Below are 21,419 nucleotides of genomic sequence, written 5' to 3'. Positions count from 1 at the left end.
TATATACTTTTAAGTTCCTTTATAGGTAAATCAATCTTAGGCATTTTCTACTGTTGGATAGTATTTTCTGGGTTCATCAGGCTTTTGCCTCCTAGGATATTCAATACATTTGAAAAATTTTTCTTCTACTGTATGATTACAAAGTTGCTATATCTTTTCTTTTTAAGTTACTCAAGCTTAATGTGGGAAGCTCAGTCTATATCTTACATTTACTCTGTCCTTGACATTATTCTCCATTTCTTGGTCTTCCTCCTTTTTATCAGTGTGGGGATAAAGTGTTGTTTTCCATTAAAGTCTGAAAGAGTATGGCTAGAGTGGGCTGAGTTCCCATGGTGCTGAGCATAGCCACTCGCTGGGGGCCCAGAGATCTGTTCTCTCTTTTGAGAACCCACTGAATCTTCTGTACCAGGACACACTCCATCTCGCCAAGGGTGTATCATAGTCCTCCAAGCTTCAGCTTGTTCCCCCAACTTAGCACAGCACCCTGGGACATGGCATCTCAGGCTCTTAATCATGTTTAGTAGAGGTTCTGGGGCATTGTAAGGTAGCTTTTAGGAGTTCTTCCATGGAATATCCCTGGGTGCTTTACTCATCCAAATATCCTTTGCTCCAAGAATACTGTTAAAAATCCTCAAGATTTTGTTGACATACTTTGTTTCCTCAGTTCTGCTTTTAAAAGGTTAGAAAGTGTGGATACAAGTTTAGAAGCTGGGTTCTGATAAACCAGAATCTTTTATTTCTTTCCCTGATTGCCATTTTTCTGAGTTTAGGTTATAAGGGTGAAATTCTTTTTGGGTTTGGTAGCTGTTGATGATTTTTTAAACTTTCTTTTAAACAACTTCTTTTTTTTTTTCATTTAAGCTACTAGGTATTAGGGGGAGGGACATTTTATGATACTGACTTATTTGGCCATCTTTCACCAGATGTTTCCAGTAAGACTTTATAAAGTTTTTGTTCATGTCAATGCATGCAAATATTCACTTAAATCATAATTATAATAGTAAGAGAAGCAGGAAAGACACAGTTATTATCACTACTATAAATGTCATAACTATCTTGTAGGATCTCAAAGACAGCACACCACCACATAAATGTTTCTTGAAGTTTGGGTTTAATTGATTAAATTATTTTTCCCCTACATTAAATAACTGTCACTAAGAACAAGGTACATTTTAACAGATTTTCTTGATACTGTTTTAGGTGAATGAAGCTCCTAGGGGCAGAGGCTCTGCTGTATTTGAGAACGCTAGTGTGGCGTGATGGGAAGGTGTGGCTATGGGGTCAAACTAACCAAGGTTCAAACCAATAAACATTCACAGGAAAACCATTCAAAAGGTTTTGTTTGCCTTGCCTAGAAATATAAGGTTTCCTGGTGTTCTGAGCAGTTACATATCTACTGATGGCTAGGAGTAGGAATATTTCTTGTAATCTCACTTCTGGAGAGGTACAATGAAACATTTATGCTATTTTCTATCAAAGTTTAAATCCCATTAATAATAATAATAAAAAGCTACTATACGATAATGGAAAATATTTTTATCCTTTACTTCATTTAATTAATTTCAAAGTGCTAAAGAATTTGAGTTCTCTGGTGGTGAGCCCTAAGGCTGAATGGGTACGTATTAAAAAAACAGGTAAGTAAATGAAATACAGCCAGTGGCAGTCCACCAACCACCATCAGTTACTATAATTCAGAAAATCCTGGAATAAAATTTATTTTTATAGTCTACATAAAGAAAGAATTTGCCAAGATTAGCTGTTTAAAGCAATCAAGTAAAGAAACTACTTTAAGACAATTTAGAAGCACTTAGTTACTATAAATAATAAAGGTATTAATAAAATCCATTAATAAAGATATTAATGGATTAATTTTTTAGTGAAGATAAATAAACTGCAGTCCCTCTACCTGAGGCTCTCACAATATGGAAAACATCAGATTAAGCTCTCAAATGAGTACAAATTCTGCCTCTTTGATTTGTATCCTCAAAGTGCCAATGTAGCTATATACTTTTCTTGGAAATGGATAGGAATACACTATCAGATGAGAAACAGCATTGGTAAGAGACTCTTGAAACTTCAGGTATGTGAGGAACTTGCAAGTAATCATCTTAGATGCAGTGAACGAGTGCTGGTTTCCTGTTTTGGCTGTCTATACCAGGGCACTGAAGAAAAACTATAGATGAGCTTAGTCTTTAGTGACCTGTGGAGAATGAAGGAAGCACTAGAAGAGGAAAATATGACGTAATGATAATACAGTGACAAACTGGTAATTCAGGCATCAATCCCAGATGCAAATATGATTTGTGAACATACAGAAAAGAAAGCAGTGGGCTCACTAAGTCGTGTCAAGAAAGTTAAATTTTATTTCTTTGACAGGGATACTAGCTTGGTAGCTCAGGAGATAGCATTAAACTCTTGGGTTTTTTTTTTTTTCTAAACAAAATGGAGAAAGGCAAATAGGATGCTAGTTCCAGGAGATATATTCATAACTGCCCAAGGAAATAACTGAACTCCAAAGAGGGCTAATTAATGGATCATTGATAATCTTGATGTACAGTTCTCGAGTCCTACCACATAGACTGTGCAGTGCCTACTATGTACCAGGCATGGTGCTCAATGTTAGAATTAACAATGGATTACACATGCCAGCAACTATACTCAACACTTTATAGTCTTATGTGATTCTCACGATAACCTTATTAGATAGGCATCATTATCTCCATTTTATAGATGAGGAAACAGAAACTCAGAGAACTTAATTAGCCTAATCAAAGTTGGCCACACAGTTACTAAGTGCCCAGATACAAACCTTGATCTGTTGACTCCTCTTTACTGCCTATTTTTATTTATGATTAGAACAAGAAAATTAATCAATAGTCATGTAAAATGAATGCAGAAGAGAGACGGACATGGGAACATGCTTAATGACAGAATTAGTATCCAAAATAATTTTAATAGGCTGGAGCAAATTTAATCAGAGAACATTTAACAGAAATGCATGTGAGATCCTAAGCTTGGTTCTAAATATCCAGCTTCACAGGGCAATGTGGCTTAGCAGCTGCATAAGCTCAATGTGATTCAGTAGTGTGACACAGCTGCCCTAAAAGTGAATGGAAATGAATGGTACATTTGTAAAAATCTAGTATTCCAAACAAGGATATAGCTTATTCTGTTTTACTAGGGAAACTGGGAGTGGCACACCTTCACAGGGACATAGACTTAACCAAACTTGTGAAAGGACCCAGTATCATTTCTCTTTGATTCTTTTGACTATTTTTTTTCTTTATTGGAATATAGTTGATGTATGACATTGTGTTAGTTTCAGGTATACTACATAGTAATTTGACATTTGCATACATTATGAAATGATCACTACGTTAAGTCTGCTAACCACTGTTCTCATACAAAGTTATTAAAATATTATTGAACATATTCCTTATGCTGTATATTACATCCTTTTGGCTTATTTATTTTATTAAAAGCTTTGTACCTCTTAATTTCCTTCACTTATTTTGTAACCCCCCTTCCCATTGGCCCCCTCCCCCCAGCAACAGCAGTTTGTTCTCTGTATCTATGATTCTATTTGTTTTGTTTGTTTTGTCTTTTAGATTCCACACATAAGTGAGATCATATAGTATTTGTCTTTCTCTGCCTGACCTCATTTCACTTAACATAATACCCTCTAAATCCATCCATGTTGTTGCAAATGGTAAGATTTCATTTTTTTAAATAGTTGAGTAATATTCCATTGTATATATACCACATTTTCTTTATCCATTCATCTATTGATGGACATTTAGGCTGCTTCCATATCTTGCTATTGTAGATAATGCTGCAATGAACACTGGGGTGCATTTATCTTTTCAAATTACTGTTTTTGTTTTCTCTGGGTAAATACCCAGAAATGAAATTGCTGGAGGATCATACGGCAGTTCTACTGTTAATTTTTTGAGGAACCTCCATACTGTTTTCCATAGTAACTACACCAATTTACAGCCTCAACTATAGTGCATGAGTTCCCTGACAAGTATTTTTTGAGTGCTTACTATGTGCCAGACATTGTCAGGCAGTGAGGAAATGGCAGTTTACAAAACAGCCTGCTTATAGTTTACATTCTTACTAGAGAGAGGAAAAAAAACAAAAACAAATGAGCAAATAAATGTATACCATAGTGTCAGATAGTGATAAATGCTGAAAGAAATAAAGCAATATAAGGGGGTAGAGAACAGGGTGCAGGCTACTTCAGATAATTTGGTCAGGGAAGTATCTCTGAGGAACTGTCATTTGATCAGAAACTTGGAATAACTAATAAAGGCATCATACATTGAAGAAGAAAATTCCATGCATAGGAAAAAGAAAGTACAAAACTGTGAGGTAGGAGTTTGCTTCATATGTTCCGGAAGGAACTCAAGGAAGCCACTGTGCTATGTTAGCAGACAATAATGCAGGAGGAACAGCAAGACTGGGCTGCCACACAGGCTAAGTGAATAAAGCATTTCAAGAAGGACAGAGAAATCAACACGAGTAAGATGAGAACAGAGAACTGGTCATCGGATTTGGGCATGTGTGACTTTGTTGTTCCTCATTAGAATTAACTGAAAGAGCCTGAAGACATCTAGTCTCATGAAGAAAAGTTTTAGAACAGTGTAATTACGTGGGCCATCTGAGATCTCCTGAAATCAGATCTCTAGGGACATGGAGGCCTGGAATCTACACTTTTAGCTCTAGGAGTTTCTTCATCACCTAAAGTTTGAAAAGAAGCTGACATGGAATATTCACAAAGTTGTTCTGTATCTTCACATGGGACTGATGAACAAGGCTAAAAGTAGACAAATTTCTACTATATATGAGATGAAACACTTAAATGCTGGCCACCTTAAAGAATGAGTTATTTATGACAGAAATAAGTTCTCTTCCATTGAAGTGGAGACTGGATAACCACTTTTGTGGGGGATTACTGTGAGAGAATTTAAGCATTGTATGGAATAGGAAGACTGTTACACTAAGTAAACTTCAAATCCTGGGGTTTCATTATTCTGAAATGCAAACAGCAAAAATCTTGGTCCAAATAGCCAGAGGAACACTGGCTCTGCCTAGCCTTTTCTATGTCTGATTTGGCTTTGAAAATGTAGGAAAAACACCTTTCTATTTTGTTGAGTCCCAGGATGAGGGTTGTCAAGTGACCATAAAGCAACATCTATTAATTAAAAGAAAAGGAGAGAATTAAAATCTTACTGAGTAGTGGCAAAAGAAAAAGATCTTAATAATTAAGAATGCCTTATATCAATGTTAGCAGGTTTCCATTACAACATGTGAGGAAAATCCTGAAAGTCAATTCCCTTGCTGTTACTGAATTTATTATTAACATTACTATTACTATTATTAGTAGTATTATTGAATTAGGACAAAAGCACAAAATCAGAACAGATATCTTGGATCTGTTAGAAAATGAGATGTTTCAAATTTTGTGTCACAGAATTATTGTGGTGGGTTTTTCTCTGGCCATAACATTTCCTGCGTGCAGCAGAGGCTGGGCTGTGGACCTTCCCATTTGTTGAAGCATATGCAGTATTGTTGAGCTCACCACACAGCTGTGGGGGGAAAACGTCACTCACCCTAAGGTTATAAACCCCCTTCTCTAAATTACTGTTTACTGATGTGGGAGAAAAGGACTTCTGGCATAGTCCAATAATTATTCTTGGCACAGCTCAATAATTAATGAAGTGTTAAAAAGACACTGCTAAAGTTTGTGCATCTGCTATATAGAGTGTGAAAGTAGAAGAAACTCACTTGCGTGGCCAAGTCAAAGACCCACATGGCCTGGCCCCTCCTCCCAGGAGAGGATCCAGTAGGAAGTGAGCACAAGCGAATGAATGACTTAGTGAAGGAGAGAAGGGGGACTCTTTAGTAAGCTGTTTCCACATTTCTGAGAACAGAGAAGCCTGAGGTAGTAGAGCTGTAATTTCTCAGATTTTTCTCCCCTGTGATTTATAGGTAGGTCCTTTAACTTGTGAAGAGAAATTTGTATGCAGAAACAATTGCTCTCCTCTCTCTATTGGTTATAATATAGTACTTTTAAAATCAGCAGTTTAAAATAATTCGATGATGGCAATGCAACAAGGACAGATAATTACTGCCACTAGGGTGGTATTTATCTCCTGAAGTTTTCGGAGGTTATAGGCTGGCATCTAGCCTAGTGAATAAGATATCAAGAGTGCTTTTTTAGCTGCAGAATTAACAAAGGGAGGAATAAATATTATTTTTCCCTCAAAGGACCCAGTTTGGAAAAAGCCCAAGGATTAACTCTTTGTGCCTCAGTCTGATTTCACAGTGTGTCACCTCTCACATTTGTCCTCATCAATCACTGACATAGGACCAGGTCTCAGACAGGCCTCTGGGCTTTCCCAGGAATCCCTGCTGCTTGGTTGGTGAGTCGGGTCCAGACCAAGGGTTTCTGAAACACAGCTCAGGTACAAGCTGACTCTAGCTTCAGGCCAATTTCTTTAAGCAAAGGGTCTCCACTAATATGTGGAACAGAAAAGAATATTGCGAGAATGGGCTGGTATTGTTTATTCACCTTCTTTCTCTGCCCTCCCCTCTCCCATCCTTGAGTAATTTAAGTTCTAAAAGGAAGACATATGACAAGTTCTGTTTTATCAGCTCTACTCTGGTTTAGTTGATGATATATTGAATATTGTTTTCCTTCTTTTTTTCCGGAGCTGTGTATTTACATTTCTTAATGATCACAATTTCTCTGTGACAGATAAGGGGGAGTACAGGGCAAGGAGTAAACCCTAAGGAATTAAGGTGCAGGCTGCCCTATTTTTTGTCCCCTCTTCTTAAATATGAAACTGGTTACAGGCATATTTTTTTAAACCTCTCAGCAGGAACTGCGAAGTTTTCGCGGTCATCACCTAGCAACAAAACCCAGCAAAACATTTGCAAAGCAGGTTTTGCAATGCAGCCATCACTGACTGGCAGAACTGACTTGTGGAAGGCTGAATTTGTAATGGAGGGGAATTGAATGCTTTCTTCTTTATTCAAGTAGAATGCTGAGATGTGCAGTCTGGATCCTGCTTGAACCAAATTAACGTACATTAAAGAATAAACCATAATGCCCATTGTGAATAGGAGGTTGGAAGGATTCAACAGAATTTGATGATGGGCCAGTTCTTATTGAAACTATTTAAATTGAACTTTTAAAGTAGTTGTTTTAAATAAAGCAATCTGAGATTGATATAACTGTCCCTTTATTAGATAAAATATTCTGAGGACCTTTGGGTAGTGTAAGAAACTTTAAGTCTATTGGGTAATAAGTTCAGAATTCAACTCAAGATTACTTAGCCTCTTCTTCGAAAATAATGGTAAAAATCTCCTTTAAGAAGGAGAGGAAATCTGCTTTGTCTGGCTTTGACTTCTACTCAGAGTTAGCAGCCAGGCATAATGTCTATTATCATTAAGAAAATATGCTACTCTGGAACTTGGTTATAATATTCATCTGAAGGTCCATGCTGTGGGTCTTTTTCCTTAGAAGTATAAGAATCTTACAAGATCCTTTTGTTTTTGTTCTGTACTTTAGAACAAAAAGATTGGATGCAAACACATCTTATTTCAGTTATTTTTTTTCTAGTAGTAAAATGTGGTATATGTGGAGTAGGTATATGTGGAGTAGTAGGTATATGTGGAGACTCAAGTATAGCAAGTCAACGATTTGATTTTTAATACTCAGACAGGGCCTTCTGAGTTCATATCTCTATTGATAATAGATGAGGTTTTCTGGCTCAGTACTTTAGGCAGACAGCAAAAGGATTTATTGAGTGTGGCAGAATCCTCACTCTTCAGTGAGAATTCTACAAAGTTTGTTCCACATATGTACACCATGTGATGGAGGATTATATATTCTCACATAAGGCTTCAGCTCTTGATCACTGAGGAATTGATAAGACTAGTAACTTACGGGAAAACTGTTGTGATCCCATTTAGAGACTCTCTTCTGTGTGTCCCATAGTCTGGTTGTTGCCCAGGATGCCAACTTGGCTTTCCGTCCATTATTGCTAATGATAGAATTGTTCTAAACATTTGCCCGCATCCTTGCAAATAATGGAGCTGTTAAGTACTGAGTCCTTTCCAGTTGATTTGTGTAAAAGGCTTTGCTTCTGTCCATTATGCTCTGTGAAATGTTGGCTGTCTGCTTTATTTGACTATCTCTTGTTAGACTGAACTTTTCTGTCTGCCACAATTAGCATCTTCTGCAGCTATGGGAGCAATGTCCTAAATCCTTTACACAAAGCAAAGTATGGGCTGAAGACCAATGCATCAACATTACCTGGGGGCTTGTTATATACATAGAACCTCAGGCTCTGCCCAAGAACTACTGAACTAGAATTTGCAGTTTAACAAGTTACCCAGGTGATTCATATGCACACTGAAGTTTGAGGAAGATTGTAAATCTTTTTGATTCAAAGATTTGCTTCCTGCTGGGAGTGCTAGCTGAAAATGGATCTTCTTTTGACATTTCTTCTAAAACAGCATTAAACACTCCCCACTCTCAACAGTACTGAGGTGAAATCAGAGGCTGAGCCGTACCAGCCACAAAGAGATGTTAAGCAAAGATGTAGAGACTGCCCATGTGTTAACTGGTGTTCACAGGACAACTCAGTGGTTCCACATGACCCAGTGGACTATTGGATAGTTTTTTCTACTCTATACATCTTACTGTTATCATTTAGGGAAAATTTTACATTTTGTCTTACATTGCAGTTATTTTTATATATGACAATTCTCCTCCTAGATGAAAAACTTCTTGAGGGTATATATTTATATATTTAAATATAAGTACTCATATTTATTCCCTTCACATCCCTAGCCCAGGGCTTTCATCATACTAGGAGCTCAACAAATGATGACTGCATTAAATTGGTAACATTTCCAGTAGATGTAGTATGTTTAAAAGGGTCACAACATCACTGTTTCTAGGGAAAATGAAAAGGAACTTGATAATGACCTAACACAAAGCACCGAGGGGACAGTGTGCCTTGGTGACTCTAGGCATTTGGGTCACATTCCAATTGCTACAGTCTGGTTGAAATTAATCCTATTACCAAATAGGCCAGGTCCTCAAGTCAGTTATGAAAAATAACATAATTTGGGGGCATCCTTTTAACTTTGGGCCTAGATATTCATCCAAAATGGTCCCAAGAAAGGAAGAATCCCCAAGAGTGGAGGAGATATTATCTTAAGGGTTTTCATGAATCTGTTAATCCTTCTAAGAGGAAGAAATACCAAAGTTGCAACTTGGGAGTATGAGGGGAAAGGGTTTGCTACATGTGGAGAAGAATGACAATTTGGGAAAGAATTTTATTTGTGCTAGACATTGAAGAATATATTGTGCTTCTTCAAATATTAGTTACCAAAAATATCTAGATCTTTCAGTAGAATTATTGATTGTAGAAAACTTCTAAAATTTAATCCAATTCAGATTTTCTAATTCCTGGTTTACCCAATAGATTATGCAGATGAAATGTTGACCTTTGGGGAGTATGAAATAGCCTATTTATATCTATATGAAGTTTTACAAAGTTTGTGAAGGGTAACACAACTCAGCCACAGTGCCCTCACATCCAGGTTTATGCAATATATTGGTAGTGGAAAAACTGGAAATGAAAATTCTGTCATGCAATATTATGAACACACACTGGGGAAAAGAAACTAAGCATAAACAGGCAAATTGGTTTCACCTCAAGATAAAAAGCATGAGGTAAGATGACAATTAGAGGCTTATTCAAATTACTGCATACATTATCCTAAAAAAAGACAGATGACCAGATGAGAATTTTTATCCTGGTTTCACAGAAGTATAAGTTTCTTTTAAAGAAAGAGTTATAGTTACAAAAAGGAGTAGTTAATAAAGTATAAAAGCTGCACTAGCTTCAGGGCACGAAATTTCATTTATGGTTAAAGGCAAATTTGTCACTTAATTAATAATTCTGACACAGGTAAAGGGGAAGACAGCTGCTTTTCCAGGCATTTTATGCCTCACTGGTCCCCAGTAACCAGATGGCATTGTTGTTGCTGATGGATGAACCAGAGAAGACGTGGGAGAGGATCCACCCCCAACCCCAACTCCTTGAAATAACAAACTTGGATTAGAAATCTCACAAGGAGTAGGCTTTCCTCTGTGGTTACCCAGCCAGGTTGCAGTGGGGAGTGGTACTGGAGCTGAACCAGAAACTGTGCCTTTTACCCCCACAACATGTCTCGGGAGACCCTGAATTTTGTAGGTAAATGAGCAGCTGCACACATAGCCTTCTTTTGTTTAGAAAAACTCCCAATTATAGAATTATTCAATAATATTACACGTTTTTAAAACTAAAAAAATTCCATCCATTTGTCTAGCATTTTAGAGTTTTTCCACTTGCTTTTTCATCTATTATTTTACAGAACCCTCACGTTAACTTTGTGGAGTAAGGCAGAATTGGGATTATTATTTCCATTTTTCTGATTGAGAAATCGAGGTTCAGAAAAGTAGATTTATTTCATCAAAGTCTGCAAAGCTAATTACAAACCTAGGACTAAAATCTAGCTTCTAGATTCCCACAATTAGTGCTTCCTCTAACTAATGCAGACACAAACAGGCAAAAATAGATGAAATGATTATCAATCTCACTAGCAATCAGGAAAATACAAATCAATATATCAAAATTTTTATCATCAATTTGGTAAAAAGTAAGAAATTCAATGTTCACTGTTGGCAAATATGTAGAGAAACACACTGTTGGTATAAACAGACGCCATTTAGAAGATTTTCATATACTAACATAGCAATTCCACTTCTAGTAATCCATTCTACAGAAAAACTCACATTTGTACATTAAGATGTATGTACAATAATGTTGATTGTTTATATTAATAAAAAACTGCAAACAACTTTAAAGCCCCTAATTTGGGGATTATTAAATAAACATGGCATATATATTATGAAATATGATACAATTATTTCAGAAAGGACAGAGATACATATACTGATACGCAAAAAATCCCAGACACATTAGTAGATAAATAAAGCAAATTGCACAACAACATATACCATTTATTTTTTTTAAAAAAAACAGTATATGTGCATATGCATCTGCATAGAAAAAATATTTGCGAGAGAATAGACCAAACTGAAAATAGTGATTAACAGTAATGAGAAGAGTGATATTGTGGGATGGGCAGATAAAGAGGAAATTTTACACTTGGTCTCTATATTTCTATATTAGTAGACCCTTTTAAAAGAATCTGTTTCTGCATTATTGTAAAATTAAAAATGTTTCAAAAGAAAAGTTAACTTCCCCAGGGCTGCCTTCATTTCTTGCATCCTAGATAGCTGCTTCTCCCACATTTTCTGATTATTGGAGCCATTTCTGAGTCTCCACTGGAGCTCAGCAAGATGTCTCCAACCCTGCATCTCCAGTATCTTTAGGGAGGGGAGGAGCCTGACACTGACATTTCAGGATCATCTAGAATTTCTGTCATTGTGCTATGGTGGATTTTTACCACCCAAATATAGAGTTTCACACTGATTTTTTTTAACATTTGCAAGACCAATGATTTCAAAATACTTTTCACAACAAATTATATTCAGAAGCCCAATGCATAAGAAGGCAAAAGTTTATTTAGCTCCTTTGATTGAAGTTGAGGGGAATGGAGGCGTCTTCTCAACCTCATCACCTCTCCCTCCAAAAAACTGCCTCCAAAAAACTCCTAAACCTCCACAGAGCGGTTTGAAAATCACTGACATTGTGTCATTTTATAAGAAACAAGAGTCTAGCGAGCAAAGTGATTCAGCTGAGATTACACAAGTCCTCAACGTACGGCCAGTCCTTGAATCCAGATACTCTGAGCTCAATTCTTTTAGCCTTCCCAAATTGTGGTTCACCTTCAAGGCAGCTCCAATTAACTTTGGCTTTTTAGACTTTTCAAAAACAGCAAAGAGCATCTCTACAAATGTTTTGGTTTCTTCCTTGCTTTTTCTTAAATATCATATTTCATCTTTACTTTTTCCCTGATCATTTTCTTCTATTCTGATCTTACAGAGGTGACTCACTGCAGACATGATAAAATATGAATATTATAGAAGCCTCTCATAGTGTTAATTAGGTAAGGACTGAAAGTTTTTAAAGGAGTTCCTGTTGTCATGGGCTAGTGAATCAGGCAAGTCATAGTTGAGACATTGCTTAAAATTTGTTCCTTAATAACAGGCTTAACACACACACACACACACACACACACACACACACACACACACGCGCGCGCGCACCCTACCATTGCAAGCAATTAGTGACTCTTTCCAGCAGATCTTATTCCATGAGTCCAAATAAATCATAAACTATTTAAGTTCTAGTTTTCACAACCTTTTATAAATGTTAGGCACAATTCTCAAACACTTTCTATGACTAACTTCTTTTTTTTAAGGACACATAGTTTTTAATATTTCCAGTATATCTGAATCAGTAAGACACCTTTCCACTTATAAAAACTTTACTGTTGGGGTTTGGGGAGAATCAGTGAATAACACCAGTTTATCACGCCATCTGAATTTGGAATCAGTAGAGAAAAAGATATAGGACACAGACAAATGAGACCCCAAAACATCAGCTTTAAAACTGATGAAATCTGGACTGAAAGCCATGCCTTTGGGTGCAATGGGCCTCCTAATACTTCACCTGAATTAAATTTATCCAGTTAGTCACTAGCATGACAGGCCTTTTTCAAGGAGGTGAGGGACAGTGGGGTGCAGAGGAAACAGCCTGCATAATAGAAAAGCAGAGCAAACTGTCTCTTTTCTGCTGTTAGGCAGCAGTGTCTGTCACCAAAATTCAACTATGATTAACTTTTAAATTACTTTATTTCAAAGAGCTCCACTGGGTAAAGACTACAAAGTAAAGTTTACTTTTTTTGTACTATTTTACTTTAGGAGATGGAAAGGTAAAATTTAGTATCTTGTGCGTTTTTAAATATCTAGATGGTGGTCATACTATTCTATATTGAGCCATAATGATTCAGTGTTTAACACCAATAGTTGGGGCATAGAAAACCTGTGGTGTGCAAACCTCCTCAGGATCCTAAGTTTGGTGAGTAGGGCAATGAGCCTTTAACTAGATTAACTGATTAGGCTATTCTCATCCAAAGTTACTAATTTTCACCCACACTGGAACTGTATGTGATTCACAGGTTTACAGTGATGCTTTCAATCTATTTTCTAGTTGATAAGAAAATTATTTAGCATAGTAAACTACCCTTAAACATCATCAAAATCAATTTTTTAAACAATTAAAATAATGAATATTCTAAGATGAGGATTTGATCTGTATCAAGTTGTAAAGGGCCCCATTAACTGTGGCTGGTTTGACTAAAACAAGTTAGTCTCATTAAGATGAGCATGCGTAATATAATTAGCTTTATTGTATCAGTCTTTTCCCCCCCAGGTTTATTGAGGTGTTCTTGACATACAGTACTGTATAAATTTAAGGTACATAGCATGATGATTTGACTTAACATATATTGTAAAATGATTACCATATCATATAAATCTTAATATCATTATTGTGATCATAATTATGATTTATTAAGTGCCCCTTGCTAGTCTTTGGGAGTAAAGACTAAGACCAACAATATCACTGTGCTATAGCGGACACATGGGAGGTAGAGAATGTAGTTCCAGCTTTAACACAGGCCTTTCTGGAATCCAGTTTCCTAATCTATGAAATAGTGCGGTTTGACCAGATAAATTTTACTTAACCTGACTTATCTGAACTTCTAAGAATTCATAAAGAAAACAATGAGAAACTGGGGTTAATTTTCTGTATTTCAGAAACTCTAAATGAGATAGCTTATTTATATTAGATGAAGTCCTATAAATAACTTAATGCTCCGGCCATCTAATTATTATATAACTATATTAATTTTAAATATTGCTGATTAACTATTATTCTTAACTGTATTATATATTATAGTTTTACATGAATAAAAGTGAAGAAATAATCTATTACTTAGTAAATAAAATCTGCCAGGAAGAAAAATTCAGAACTCAAAGTACATGGAATGTTGGAATGTTTCTTGGTGGTGAAAATTTGGAAACCTGTAAGATTCTCAGGCATCTCCTAAGAGGACCCTTAATGATCCCTGACTTCTAGTATTCATGCCCTATGTAATCCCCTCCCCTTGAGTGTGTGATTTATTGACTCCCTGCTAATGAACAGAGTATGGTAGAAGTGATGAGATGTCACTTCTGAGATTAGGTTATGTAAAAATTTCGATTTCCATCTTGCAGGCTCTCTTTTGAATCATTTGCTGTGGGGAAAGCCTGCTGCCATGTCATGAGGTGACCCTGCGTAGGGACTCAAATGAGTAAGTTTGGAATTAGTTCTGAGGCCTGCCAATAGCCATGTGAGTGAGCTTGGAAGTAGATCCTCCCACAGTCAAGCCCTGAGATGCAGAAATCCACAGAAGACACCTTGGTTGTTGCCTCATGATAGACCCTGACGCCAGAACTACCTAGCTGAGCCATTCCCAGATTCCTGACCTATAGAAATTGAGATAATAAATGTTTGTTTCCAGTCTCTAAATGTGGGATATTCTGGTAAGGAATTGATAGCTAATATGGACCTTTCACCTTTCCATGTTTTAATTTTCAAATACTTTAAAGAGATTTAAAATATAATAGGGAGACAGCTAATACAAAGAGAGATGGTCACTACTAGAAGTGGGGAAAATAAAGGAGGACAAATAGGAACAGGAAATATCAGGCAAAGGGAAGAGCTGCCCTTGAATACTACAGAACTCTCCTGACTTCTAAAGAGCTTGAATGAGTCCAGTGACCCATCATTATCTTTCATGAAGAATGAGAGTTATTTTTACTTCTGAGATAGTTGGGTGGGGATTGCGGTGGTAGTCACAGAGAGCCTCTCCCTTCTTGCATCTCCCCAAAGACAGAACTTTGGCCTTAGAGTTTCTCATTAAGTTCTTCTTCAAGGGTCACTAAGCTTCACCACCTCAGTATACATACAAAATACTAGCTGTGTTGTCAGCATTATTAGTATGATTATTATAAAAGATGACAGAGGAAGAGCAGAAAAAGAAAAATTCTGTGAAATTAAAACAGAAGTCTCTAGTTATTTAGTTTTAAAATTATGTTTATTATACATTTTTAGCCTTTATTTAGAAAATGCATGAGGAAGTAGGAAAAGGAGAAGGACAGAATAATTTTTAAAAAGTAAAAAGAGAGGGAAAAATAAAGAGAAAAAGGGGGAGATTCCCAGTCAGGATAGCTTCGGAAGTTTCTATTTACTTCACTCCAAATACAGAGCAATGGTAGATAAAATGTGAAAACAGAAAATTGTAGAGACAGATACTAATGAAAACTCAAGATAAATATCACTGTAGACAAGTGGGGGTTGACTTCATAATCCTGGACACTCCAGACCTAGAAAGAGGCAATGGTATGAGGAGTCCTGTGGGGAAATGATTCCATCAAATAAGCAGTCACAGTCAGGGACTTGAACGGGTAGTCACCTTCTTGATCACTACCAGAGGCTCTGGCTTTACCAGGCATCAGATTCCAGCAAGGTGGGGAGCAGTTTAGTAAGAGGAGGGTAGCACAGAGGAAATTTACAGCCTTGTTTATCACTATGAAAGAACAGCTCTGAAATGCAATTATACAACTTAGTTCTGAAGTTGGAACTTGGGAGGTAGATAGAAGCAACCTCAAAACTGCTAGATAAGGATTGGTAAATACCTAGGCAGAGAGAGAGAAAGAGAGAGACAGAGAGAAAGAGAATGAGAGCAAGAACCATAAAAATATCAAGAACCATAAAAATATCAAGAGCCAACATTTGTTAAACTTTTGGTATGTGAAGGGCACAGAGAATGCTTTATATACATAGAATATATGACTTGTGCATTATCTCAAGAACTCTGAGGTAGTCATTATTTTTATTTTTCTTGTAGTTGTCATCTTCATCATCATCATTAGCATCATCATCTCATCGTACTAATGAGGAAACTAAGTCACAGAGAGGCTAAATAAATTGCCAGGATCACTTGGCCAAGGAATGACAGAACTTAGATTTGAATCCACGAAGTCTCAGCTCAGAGCATGCATGCTAATCGCTTCACTTTCTGTCTTGAATGCAAAACTCACTTAAAATCTTTCACTCAAATGAACCTACAAACTATATTCCAAATTAATAATCTAATTCTATAAAAAGCAGGAAGATAATTAATTGAGACATGAATTCAATACAGATGGAATTAGTCTGAAAAATACTTTAAAATAGATATGTTTACAATGGTTAAAGAGATAAATGAAAAATAACTTTTTTTTTAAGAAAACAAGAAATTTTGAAACAAAAGCAGGAAGGAGTAAAATGGAACAGGTGGATAGGAAAAGAGGTTGATTAGAAATCTTAGAAATAAAACACATAGTCACGACACAATGACTTTAAATCCATAGTTGAGTATCCAAAGCTGGATGTACCCTCTCACTGTATACAGCTAGAAAACTGGACAAAGTATATTAAATAATTGTTCTCAGATCTTAGACAATAGGCAACACAGGAATGATCACTGGGAAGAGGGAAGTATATGAAGTTTGCTTGGGAATTTCATTGGCTTTCTTTCTAGAGACACTTTCTGTTCTGTGGCACAGAAATGGGAAACTCGAGAAGAACACATCAGTCTCACTGAGCTGAAGAGACAGAAAACAAAGTTTCTGGAGTTTGAAGCAGCTGGAATTTTCAGAGCAGAGTACAGAGAGGGAAGAGCTGTACAGAGAAAGAGCTCTAGAGATCTGTATATGAGTTCCCTTGCGTGGCTGGATGACCAGCTACATATTTGAAAATGGACAAAGAAAAATTTCTAGTGAAATATCAACTATAAAGGAGCCATAATAGGGGCCAGGAAATATTTGAGTGGAGGCACACAGAGCAGAGATTTCCTTAAACAGCCAGGGAATTTAACAGTGATTCTAAAAGGGATGCACCTTAAGCCTAGGGCTAAGTAGCTTTATAACAAAGGCTATTCTGGACCCACGCTAAAAAAGCCTAACAACAAGCCTTAAAAAGACCAGGCTTATCACTAAGTAAATGCCCTACAAAACAAGACTCAAGTCTTTAAATGAAGAAAAAAAAATCCAGACACTCGACAAAATCCAGACAATCAATATGACACATAAAAATATTTTTCTAGTCATCAAAAATGACAACACTTGCAAAGAAACAGGAAATGTGACCCAGAACCAGAAAAAAAAAATCAGTTAATAGAATAGATCCAGAAACGACAAGAGATGAGGACATTAGCTGACAAGGTTGTTTAAAAGCTATTATAAATACACTCAGAAGTTGAAATCAAAATATGAAAATAATAAAACAAGAAATACATAATGGAGAAAAGATAGTCTCTTCAATAAGTGGTTCTGGGAAAACTGAACAGTTACATGTGAAAAATGAAATCAGAACATTCTCTAATACCATATACAAAAATAAACTCAAGATGGATTAAAGACCTAAATGTAGACAATAAAACTCAGAGAGGAAAACATAGGTAGAACACTCTTTGACATAAATCGTAGTAGTATCTTTTTGGTTCTGTCTCCTAAAGCAAAGAAAATAAAAGCAAAAATGAACAATGGAACCTAATTAAACCTAAAAGCTTTTGCATAGCAAAGGAAATCATTGACAAAAGGAAAAGACAGCCTACTGAATGAGAGAAAATATTTCCAAATGATATGACCAATAAGGGGTTAATATCCAACATATACAAACAGCTCATACAACTCAACATCAAAAAACAAAAGATCCGGTTTAAAAATGGGCAGAACTGAGTAGACATCTTTCCAAAGAGGAAATGCAGATGGGCAACAAGCACATGAAAAGACCTCAACATTGTTAATCATCAGGAAAATGCAAATCAAAACACAATGAGACATCACCTCACACCTGTCAGAATGGCTAGCATCAAAAAGAACACAAATAACAAATATTGGTGAGGATATAGAGAAAAGGGAATCCTCATACACTGTTGGCAGGAATGTAAATTAGTGCAGCCACTGTGGAAAACAGTATGGAATTTTCTCAAAAAAATAAAAATAGATCTACCATATGACCCAGCAGTTCTACTCCTGGATATATACCCCCCACCAAAAAAACCCCCCAAAACACTAATTTGAAAAGATACATACACCCCAATGTTCACCATGGCATTATTTACAATTGGTAAGATATGGAAACAACCTAAGTGTCCATCAGCAGATGAATGGATAAAGAAGATGTGGTACATATATACAATGGAACACTATTCAGCTATAATAAAGAATGGAATTTTGCCATTTGCAGTAATACGGGTGGACTTGTAGGGCATTATACTAAGTGAAATAAGTCAGAGAAAGACAAATACTGTATAATATCACTTATATGTGGAATCTAAAAAAAAAACCCAAACTAGTGAATATAACAAAAAAACAAACAAACTAGTGGTTACCTCACTGGTAACACAGGGAATATAGCCAATATTTTATAATAACTATAAACAGAATATAACCTTTAAAACTGTGAATTACTATATTGTACACTTGTAACTTATATAATATTGTATAGCAACTATACTTCAATAAAAAATATATAAAGAGTATATTATTTTCTAAGCACTCATCTTTATGAGATCTATTTTTTTCTATTTTGATTGTATCCTATGTAACCTGCCGGATGGTAAATTTTATAAATGTTTCATGAGTACTTTTAAAATAGACTAATCTGAAAAAACTGATCAAGAAAATGAAAAGATAGGGGCACAAACTAAAACAATATTAAAGTCAAAAGAGATATAATTACAGACAGATTTAAAAAAAATCTTGTGACTAATACAAGTAGCTTTAAATCAATAACTTTGAAATCTTAAATAAGTGATTTTTTATAAAGATTTAAATTATCAGAATTGACTCAAGTATAAATGGAAAATTAATTTAATAACTCTCAAAGACATTAAATAGGTAATAATCTCCAATTCCCAATCTTCCCACATGTACTTAGTTTCAAATTCATGAGGCTTTCATAATTTCCTAAAGTTTCATCAAATATTCAAAAAGATCTGATTAGCCATTATGCCACTGTAGAGATTTCTGTGTTATGATTGGTGGCCCATGCACATAATAAAATACTTCATTGGAGATGAAAATGTTAGGAGCCCCTAAGCTAGCAGCACCAAATTTCCAGGTCTCCTGGGTTTCCTAGTGCATTCATGCTTTCTTCTCCACTTCTTTGCCAAAGTCATTTCTAAAATCCTCTAAAACACATTTCATTGTAAATGACTGTTAGCGTAAACTACTACCATATCAGCTGGGGATGATTCTTCAACAAAAAAATGTTTAAGCATCAACTTAGTGGGGAGTATCTTTCACTAGGGGCTCCTCTGGATCCCAGTAATCAGAGTTGATTTCCTCTTCAGTATGAGAATAAGCTGGTTAACCAAGAATAAAATAAAATAAAATCAGAGGTTAAAAATATTAACCAAGTGTCCATTTATTAGGCATTTTTTCTAATAATCAAAAATGATTAGCACATTAATTTCCAGAATTAAGTGTTAGGTTTTGATTTGCATTTCTCTGATAATTATTGATATTGAGCATTTTTTCATGTGCCTATTGGCCATAGGTATGTCTTCACCAAAGAAATGTTTGTTTAGGCCTTCTGCCCATTTCTTGATTGGGTTGTTTTTTGTTATTGAGTTGCATGAGCTGTTTGTATATTCTAGAAATTAAGCCCTTGTCAGTTGCATTAGTTGCAAATATTTTCTCCCATTCTGCAAGTCATCTTTTAGTTTTGTTTATAGTTTCCTTTGTTGTGCAAAACCTTGTAAGTTTGATTAGGGACCATTTGTTAAATTTTGCTTTTATTTCTATTGCCTTGGTAGACTGACAAGTCTTAAATTCTGAAGTACTTGGAAATATGCAGCAAAGTCCACTTTGGAATCAATACACTGATCTCTACTTTTCTTTTAAATGTTCATATTATTATATTTGGATAGTAAAAATTACTCTGGTAGCATGGCCAAAGAATGTCTCCTGGTTGCTTTATCCAATACTTTGGGTACCTTGTAACACTGAAGTAGTATCATGATGGTTTGGTATCATGGTAAAATGGGATTAAGAAAAATCACCACGAATGTCATGGAATCCTCAAGGGTTATTAAAAAGAAAGGAGATCCCCTCCTTCCTACATTTTCCTTGGTATAATATTGAAGAGTTCCTGATTTCCAGTTCTATGAAAATGCAAAATGTAGAATTGGAAACTATAAAATCCATAATTTCTAGACATATACTTTTGATTGTGTTTGGTCTGAACTGAAAGCCCAGAGCATGTACTGAATCATTCAAAAGAAACTGAAAATTGCACACTCCAGGCACACCTTTCAGTGATCTACATCTGTCGTTACAGTATTAACAAAGGCTCTAGGGATGCCGGCAGTCGTATTTATCTACTTTCTTGGGAAGAAAATCTAAAATTAAAAGACTTAACAAAAGACTATAAGATGGATGGAGATTGTTGTGAAGGAAATGTCCTGGGTTTCTTTTTTTATCTGTTGCCTAGGAGCCCAGAACCTAACTTACACAAAATCTTTCCTGGATATACTGTTGCTAATAACCTTAATTGCAAGTCAGGTAAGACATGCAAATTTATTTTTTTTGACATTGTGTATACTTGGGGAGCATATAAGCTCAAACTAAAAATGAAATGCTGGAACTGGATAAAACAAAGCATTTTTTTTTTTTTGGTAATGGATATGCGTGATGAAGGTAAAAATAAAATGAACAGGTCACCTAAAGCAAAACAGATGAAAGAATACTTAGAGTTCATAAGAAGTTTTCTTGCAAAAAGATCAAACAATAGTTGAAAGTATATTTAAAAGCTGCATTGTGGTAAAACTTCTAAAATTCTTCTTTAGGTATTCCATTTAAAAACACACATTAGCTGTTAGGTTAGCATCAAATATGGAAATGTCAAAATGACCACAGTCTCAGTAAGGATAAAAGGAAAAACAGGGACTTGTTGTAAAAACACATTGTTAACTATATTTGCACCTCTGGTTCACTGACCTTGAGAATATAGGTCTTTTTTCTTTACCTTCACAGACAGTTCCATCCGCTAAGAGAATGAACCCCTAATGTTTGGCTAGGTGTGCCTGGGAGTTTTTCTTTGAAGACTTTATGTTCCGTTGTAATTGAGACTTAATTGGACCTATCTCCCTCATTCTCAGAGAATCCTGGACATCTTTTAGAAAGTAGATTTCCTTTTAAACAAAAGTAGTATAAAACAACCACAACACAAACAAACATATGAAGCAGAACTCATTTTGAAGATTTTAGTAACTATGGTTTAATTTTT

General features: G+C 35.7%; 1 pseudogene; it reads right to left on the bottom strand.

Moving 5' to 3' along the window:
• Nucleotides 1-3,034: 3,034 nt before the first annotated feature.
• The window catches only part of LOC102533158 (DNA polymerase eta pseudogene), a 30,152-nt pseudogene continuing 11,767 nt past the window's right edge, over nt 3,035-21,419 (bottom strand).

This window comes from Vicugna pacos, chromosome 1, assembly GCF_048564905.1.
Source record: "Vicugna pacos chromosome 1, VicPac4, whole genome shotgun sequence".
NCBI lineage: Eukaryota > Metazoa > Chordata > Mammalia > Artiodactyla > Camelidae > Vicugna > Vicugna pacos.
This window is presented reverse-complemented; position numbering and strand designations above follow the sequence as displayed.